Source organism: Portunus trituberculatus, chromosome 47, assembly GCF_017591435.1.
Source record: "Portunus trituberculatus isolate SZX2019 chromosome 47, ASM1759143v1, whole genome shotgun sequence".
Taxonomy (NCBI): Eukaryota; Metazoa; Arthropoda; class Malacostraca; order Decapoda; family Portunidae; genus Portunus; species Portunus trituberculatus.
In genome coordinates, this window is record NC_059301.1 from 23,379,754 (window position 1) to 23,387,253 (window position 7,500).

A 7,500-nucleotide genomic window follows, 5' to 3' on the forward strand; every position below is an offset into this window, starting at 1 on the left:
AAGTTTGTGTGACGCGGCCCTTTGAAGCACCAATCAGGCAGCACCGGACTTCACAAACACTAATCATAAAACAGGATACGAAAACAACCTCCTGTCTCATTTCTTCACTTTCAAATCCCATATGAAATGACAAAACACTCAGATAAACATAATGACACCTTTGCTCTTAGTATAATATTGCACATCGTATGAGGTGAACAACAAAGGGATGAAAATCATCGACACGAATAAAATTAGACTTTCATTATCATATACACCTACTTGTACTTATTACCTGCATGAACTACGAGTATTACCCCTTACATAAAATATCATCACTTTTATAAACAAATTTCTTAAGTAATTTCTGAGCTTATTTTTGGATTTGTACTACTTAAACAATCATTTTTCACCACGTGGCACATCGCCTGGCTCAGTTATCTTTGTCATTCCTGGTGTCAGTGGTTCAAAATTTACCTGCTTTTTTCAGATTTTAAGGCTTAATAAAAAAAAGTACGAGTTCCCGATAAGCTGAAATACTGATTTGTTAGATTATTCATGACTTGGGACTTGTTCAGATTTTAAACTAAACATTAGGAAAAGGTGATGCTCTTTTTTTATTAGGTTTTCTTTCGAACAGTTGAAATGATGAAGGTGATAATGAGCGACGCACGAGCCTCCTGTTTGCCTTCGTGTTAAATATAAAAAGGCAGGTGACGGAAGGTGACAGGTGGCCCTGATAATTGGAACGAGTGATTGAAGTCCTGTTTTCTCTGCAATGATAGCCTGGCAAACACTGAAAGCTTCCAAATTATTTCAGACGATTTCAACAGCTTTCAGTTTCAGTGTGATTCAGTTGCCTTATTTATGGGAAATTTGGCGGGGAAGCAAAATTTTTCAAAAGATGCTAAATGTTATTTGTTCGTCCACGCACAGTAAAGCAAAATTCAAGGAGTATTTAATAATATTGTGTTTGCTTCTTTTAGTTTGCTAAGGAGATCCTTGAGAAAGGTAGAGTTCACACACACACACACACACACACACACACACACACACACACACACACACACACACACACACACGCCCGGTAGCTCAGTGGTTAGAGCGCTGGCTTCACAAGCCAAAGGACCGGGGTTCGATTCCCCGGCCGGATGGAGATATTTGGGTGTGTCTCCTTTCACGTGTAGCCCCTGTTCACCTAGCAGTGAGTAGGTATGGGATGTAAATCGAGTTGTGACCTTGTTGTCCCGGTGTGTGATGTGTGCCTGGTCTCAGGTCTATCCGAAGATCGGAAATAATGAGCTCTGAGCTCGTTCCGTAGGGTAACGTCTGGCTGTCTCGTCAGAGACTGCAGCAGATCAAACAGTGAAACACACACACACACACACACACTAATACAACTACCCCCACCAAAGAGACATGCATGAATGAAGCCCACAGTAATCTGCTATACACACGAACCAGTACTCCTGCATACTAAAATAATAATCATAATCAAAATAATAATAATAATAATAATAATAATAATAATAATAATAATAATAATAATAATAATAATAACAACAAAAAAAACAACAACAACAACAATAATAATAATAATAATAATAATAATAATAATAATAATAACAACAACAACAACAACAACAAACACAATATCAACGGCCGGGTGGAGATATTTGGGTGTGTCTCCTTTCACGTGTAGCCCCTGTTCACCTAGCAGTGAGTAGGTACGGGATGTAAATCGAGTTGTGACCTTGTTGTCCCGGTGTGTGATGTGTGCCTGGTCTCAGGTCTATCCGAAGATCGGAAATAATGAGCTCTGAGCTCGTTCCGTAGGGTAACGTCTGGCTGTCTCGTCAGAGACTGCAGCAGATCAAACAGTGAAACACACACACACACACACACACTAATACAACTACCCCCACCAAAGAGACATGCATGAATGAAGCCCACAGTAATCTGCTATACACACGAACCAGTACTCCTGCATACTAAAATAATAATCATAATCAAAATAATAATAATAATAATAATAATAATAATAATAATAATAATAATAATAATAATAATAACAACAACAAAACAACAACAATAATAATAATAATAATAATAATAATAATAATAATAATAATAATAACAACAACAACAACAACAACAACAACAAACACAATATCAACGTCACTATCATCATCATCATCATCATCATCATCATCAGAAGAAGAAGAAGAAGAAGAGGAAGAAGGTGGTGATGATGAAGAATGACAATAATAATTTCAGCTTTGCTTTCCTCAGAGTTAGAAGATAAATACATTGCATTACATTTGGTTACATAAAATGGAACGTAATATTGCTACTTCCGCGTTCGTCAGAACGTCCGTCACATTTTCAATTCCACCGCAGCAAAAGTTTACCCCGATACGCTGCATATCTAACAATACCACCAGAATACTCAAGTTTGACTTTTCAACAGGAGGTTTCCCTTCAAAACGATTGAATTGATAAATTACGTAAAAATAGATCAACACAGACCACAACAGACCAATAGCTACACTAGCGCCACCCAACACTACTCACAGTATTGATCTTTCATACAGAACAATCTGGTTTTTTTTTTTTTTCTTAGCAGGATGGGTCTGGCCAACGGCAACAGAAACAGGTCAACAAAAGGCCCACTAAAGGTAGCAGGCACTAAAGGAGACAGTGAAACCAATGAAACCTTGGAGAAGTAGTTACCTTTTGTTTTATGGTGTCTGTATCCAGTCAACTACCTTCCTGAGACCAACACATCAGGCTCCTGAAATCATAACAAAGCTGCACCATCAATCCTTAACTTATAAAGCGTCACTCATGTTCTATGAGCCAGGTTTTAACACGTGATCTTAAGAACCACATGGACAGATATTATTAAAGCCATGGAACATCACGATATATTTTTATTTTTTTTATATATATATATATATATATATATATATATATATATATATATATATATATATATATATATATATATATATATATAAAATGCAATTTTCAAAGTATAATTAATGGTTTTCACATACATTAAAATCATAAGAAATGTTAAGTAAATATAGTTAAGAGTAATTTCTCATATACACCAAAAATAGCAGGTACCCAGGGCCATGCATCGCCATGGAAACAGATGCAAATAATTTGTAATATCCATTATCGTTACGACCCAGCCAGTAATTAACACAGCCCCAGTTACTGATCCCACCACCGCCAGGCTTCCTTATCTCACACCCCTACCGTATCGATTCTCAACCACCTCGGCTCTCCTCTTTAGATAAGGCAACCGCTGGTCCCACGAGAGCACCATAATGTTCTAGCTGCCACTCGAGTTCCCGGCAAACACCAACCATATCCCGGGAACAAACACAAGCACTATTGCAGCGTGAGAGAAAAAAAAAAAAAATAAATAAATAAAAATAACGTTCATATTATTATTGCAACTTCTTGTTTTCAATTTTAATATCTTTTTTTTACGTAGGGATGGTAGAAAAGTTGAAAAAAAAATCATTCTAAAAAGCTCCATGAAAATGTAAAAAAGTGTCCCAGTTACAAGTAGGAGAATATGTGGGTGTCAAATACTCTCGACGTGACAGGGACGTTCCTTTCCAGAGTAGCAAATCGAGTGAGGGGAAGTCGCTCAGAAGGAAAGCTTTTAGAAGGCTCTGTTAGGTACGGGACGTGAATCGCATGCTGTGACGGGCGGTATTTTAAAATGTCTCGTGGCCTTATTTTAAGATTCTACATAATTTACCAAGAATTCTACAACATCAATTGAAAAAACATCCACAAAAGAAATCAAACCCACCAGTGTACCCTCTAAAACTGGTACGTATGAGAGTCTAAAGCGCTTTCGGAAAATGGGCCACACAAACTTCGTGAAATTCATGAAGAAAAACGAGAAACAGCAACTCAGCAGAAGAAAACAAGTTGCATATTCTCGATGTGTGAGTCTTCTGTAACACAAAGGCCGGTATTCGTAAACGCATTGGATTCTCACAAGGACTGATTTCAACGGTAACAAAGATATCAACTACTCTGATTCTCATTATGCTTTCTCATATTGGTAATGCAAATCCTACATAAACTATCACTAGAATCACAAAGCCTAGAAAAAAAGAAAAAACAAACCTTGACAGCTTCTACTCGAGACTGCTAAATGTAACGAAAGTAAGACAAAGGTAAAAAAAAAAAAAAAAAAATATGAACAAGGACGATGAAATAAACAGCCCAGTAAAAAAACACTATCTGTAAAACGCCATGAATGAATATAGAGAGACATAGGAAGCTTATTATGTCAAGGTTAATAGTAGCGAATGCCAGCAACACCGGCGGAGGACACCGGTGGTAACAAAAACGACAAAAGAAAAAAAAAACTATGTAGTACACGAGTGGTGGTGGCAGTGGTGGTGGTAATAGTCATAGTTTTTTATGTCCTTGTAGAGATTTGTGGCACTATTCTCTCTCTCTCTCTCTCTCTCTCTCTCTCTCTCTCTCTCTCTCTCTCTCTCTCTCTCTCTCTCTCTCTCTCTCTCTCTCTCTCTCTCTCTCTCTCTCTCTCTCTCTCTCTCTCTCTCTCTCTCTTTCTGTGTGTGTGTGTGTGTGTGTGTGTGTGTGTGTGTGTGTGTGTGTATCACTCTTTCAGTATAACCTCATAAAAACAACACAAGATGACATCTCTCTCTCTCTCTCTCTCTCTCTCTCTCTCTCTGTGTGTGTGTGTGTGTGTGTGTGTGTGTGTGTGTGTGTGTGTGTGTGTGTGTGTGTGTGTGTGTGTGTGTGTGTGTGTGTGTGTGTGTGTGTGTGTGTGTGTGTGTGTGTGTGTGTGTTTCTTATATCGCTCTTTCAGTATAACCTCATAAAAACAACACAAGATGACATTCTCTCTCTCTCTCTCTCTCTCTCTCTCTCTCTCTCTCGCTCGCTCGCTGCATTTCGATACCTCTCTCTCCTCCGGTAAATGGGCGTCACACGACCTTTAATGCATCACAGGAGGTTAAGGAACACGGGGGCTCGGTGTGTTGCAAACCGTGAGTTACGGCTCAAGGCCTTGTGTTCCCCTTAAGTTAAGCAGATGCAAGTCTTTTGTAAGCATCCCTGAGAGAGAGAGAGAGAGAGAGAGAGAGAGAGAGAGAGAGAGAGAGAGAGAGAGAGAGAGAGAGAGAGAGAGAGAGAGAGAGAGAGAGAGAGAGAATGTGTGTTGGAAGACAAGGAAAGTATGTATGTTAGTTCCTTGAGGTTGAGGAGGAAAGAGGAACATAAATATTCGTACACTGCCGTGGGAATGTAATGAAATCAAGGCACAACTGAAGGGGAACTGACACCTTCTACATAGCACTTCCCTGAATGCTCCGCGATACATCCTGGTGTTGTATAATTGGAGTGAGCAATGAACACCGCTTTATATTCCCTGTTTTGGTGTGAGCAATGCACCTTCAAACTGTTATGATGTGACGTAGCATAGAGTAGCGGGGAATGACAACATATGATTCACTGTTTCTTGTTTATATTGAATAGAAAAAGTCATATGAAGGTTAAGGTTTGAAGATGACAATACTTTCAAACTGTTCAGATGCACTAAATGTTATCGAGTGGCGGACATTCACTACTTCTTCACTAAATCAACCGCTTCTTAAACATATTGAACAGAGCAACGAATGTGAAGGTTAGGGACGAAAATTACAATACATTACACAAAAGTATTTTAATCTCGCTAAAGTAAAACGCTAAAACGCTTGAAAAATATGATATCCGGTATTCTGAAAACAGATTAAAGTAAAAGTAGCAATATATACAAGGTGCTGAAAACTAAAGCTTCGTCTTCTCTCACTAGGAAATCATCATACATCAAACAGACAATGAGGCACTTATTACATTCTCGTGAGCAGAGACTCATGGACAGTTTCCCTTCCTCTATGGTTACCTCAAGCACTCTCTGTCCCTCTCACCGCCCTCTGATGGCTCTCTCTCCTCATCCAACGCTCCCCCTCAAACACTGCCACCTCTTCCCACCGCCACACAGGCACTATATCTCACCCCACTCTCTCTTCTCAATTACTCCCTGTCTCTCCCTTCACCCGCGCCACACTGCCTCCTCACTCCGCCGCCCTGCACACAAAGCACTACCTTGGGACACGCAGCGCCTGGTATCGGCTCGACGTGGGAGAAACGCAAGCTATAGTAAAAAAAGAAAAAAATAATAATAATAACAAAATAAAAAAAAATTGAACAAAGGGAATGTACGAATACGATAGCCTGCGAAAAGAACGAGTCTTTCTTAAATACGTCTTTTTGTACTTAGGTATTGCTCTTATCATTTCCACTATCATTGTGGTATTGATCCCTTTCAACATGTTACTTCATTTGAATATCAAGATTTTAGTATGGTGAAGGGTTAAAATAAAAAGAAAAAGAAAACTCATTGTGTTTCGAAATTAATTCAGAACTAGCACCACTTTAGTTTATGAAGCTTAAGAAGATTACTAAGTTCCGTGGTCTGTTTATTCACGACGATGGACCGTTCCGAGGATAGCAGTCTCACGATGTGTACAATATTGTGCTTGAAAAAAAAAATAATTAAAAAAAAAGTAGGACGCACGAGGACGGATATTTATGCACGAACGGACAGTATAAGGAGACTTTGAGGGGACACATGACCCGCCTGTCCGACTCTCGACTTTTTTGTGTAGGCTCAACAATTCATCCCAGGGGAAAAAAAATAAAGAAGAAGAAAAAAAAAAAAAAACGGTTCATAGCTTTTTTACTTTTTTTTTTTTTTTTCTTTGTCGTGCCCTCTACAGAACATGAGGTACTTGGCCATCCACGAGGCAAGATGTGTGTGTGTGTGTACGTGGTCACTATGTGGGGATACGATCTGGGAGTTACTGACGCACAAGTTCATCCCTTTCAACGGTATCCACGGACATGAACTCTTCACCCTTCACCACTGTCCTTCTCTCCTTTCTTTCTTCCCTCACCTCACCTCACCCCCGCACTCCATCCAACCCGACCTATCCAACCACCACACACCACCACACACCGCTATACACTTTACCTTTTCTCCTACTCCTCTTTCACCCTCATTTACCACCACTATAATGCCCCGCCCTAGTACCCATCACAGGTCATAATTTACAATAATCCACCACCACCCTCCACTATACTGCCGCCGGAGAGCAAGCCACACAGAGCCAACTACTGCACCTTACCCTGCCGGCCTCTCTTAGTGCCTCGCGAGAATGTGACCTCTGCCTGCTTCCTCCCGCCGTCCTGCTGCACCAATTGGAAAGGAATGAAATTTCAATTATGCTTTAATGGAACCAGATTTGGCGACAACATTGCTTTTGGAAACTAAACACGTTAAGACACGAGAGAGAGAGAGAGAGAGAGAGAGAGAGAGAGAGAGAGAGAGAGAGAGAGAGAGAGAGAGAGAGAGAGAGAGAGAGAGAGAGAGAGAGAGAGAGAGAGAGAGAGAGAGAGAGAGAGAGAGAGAGA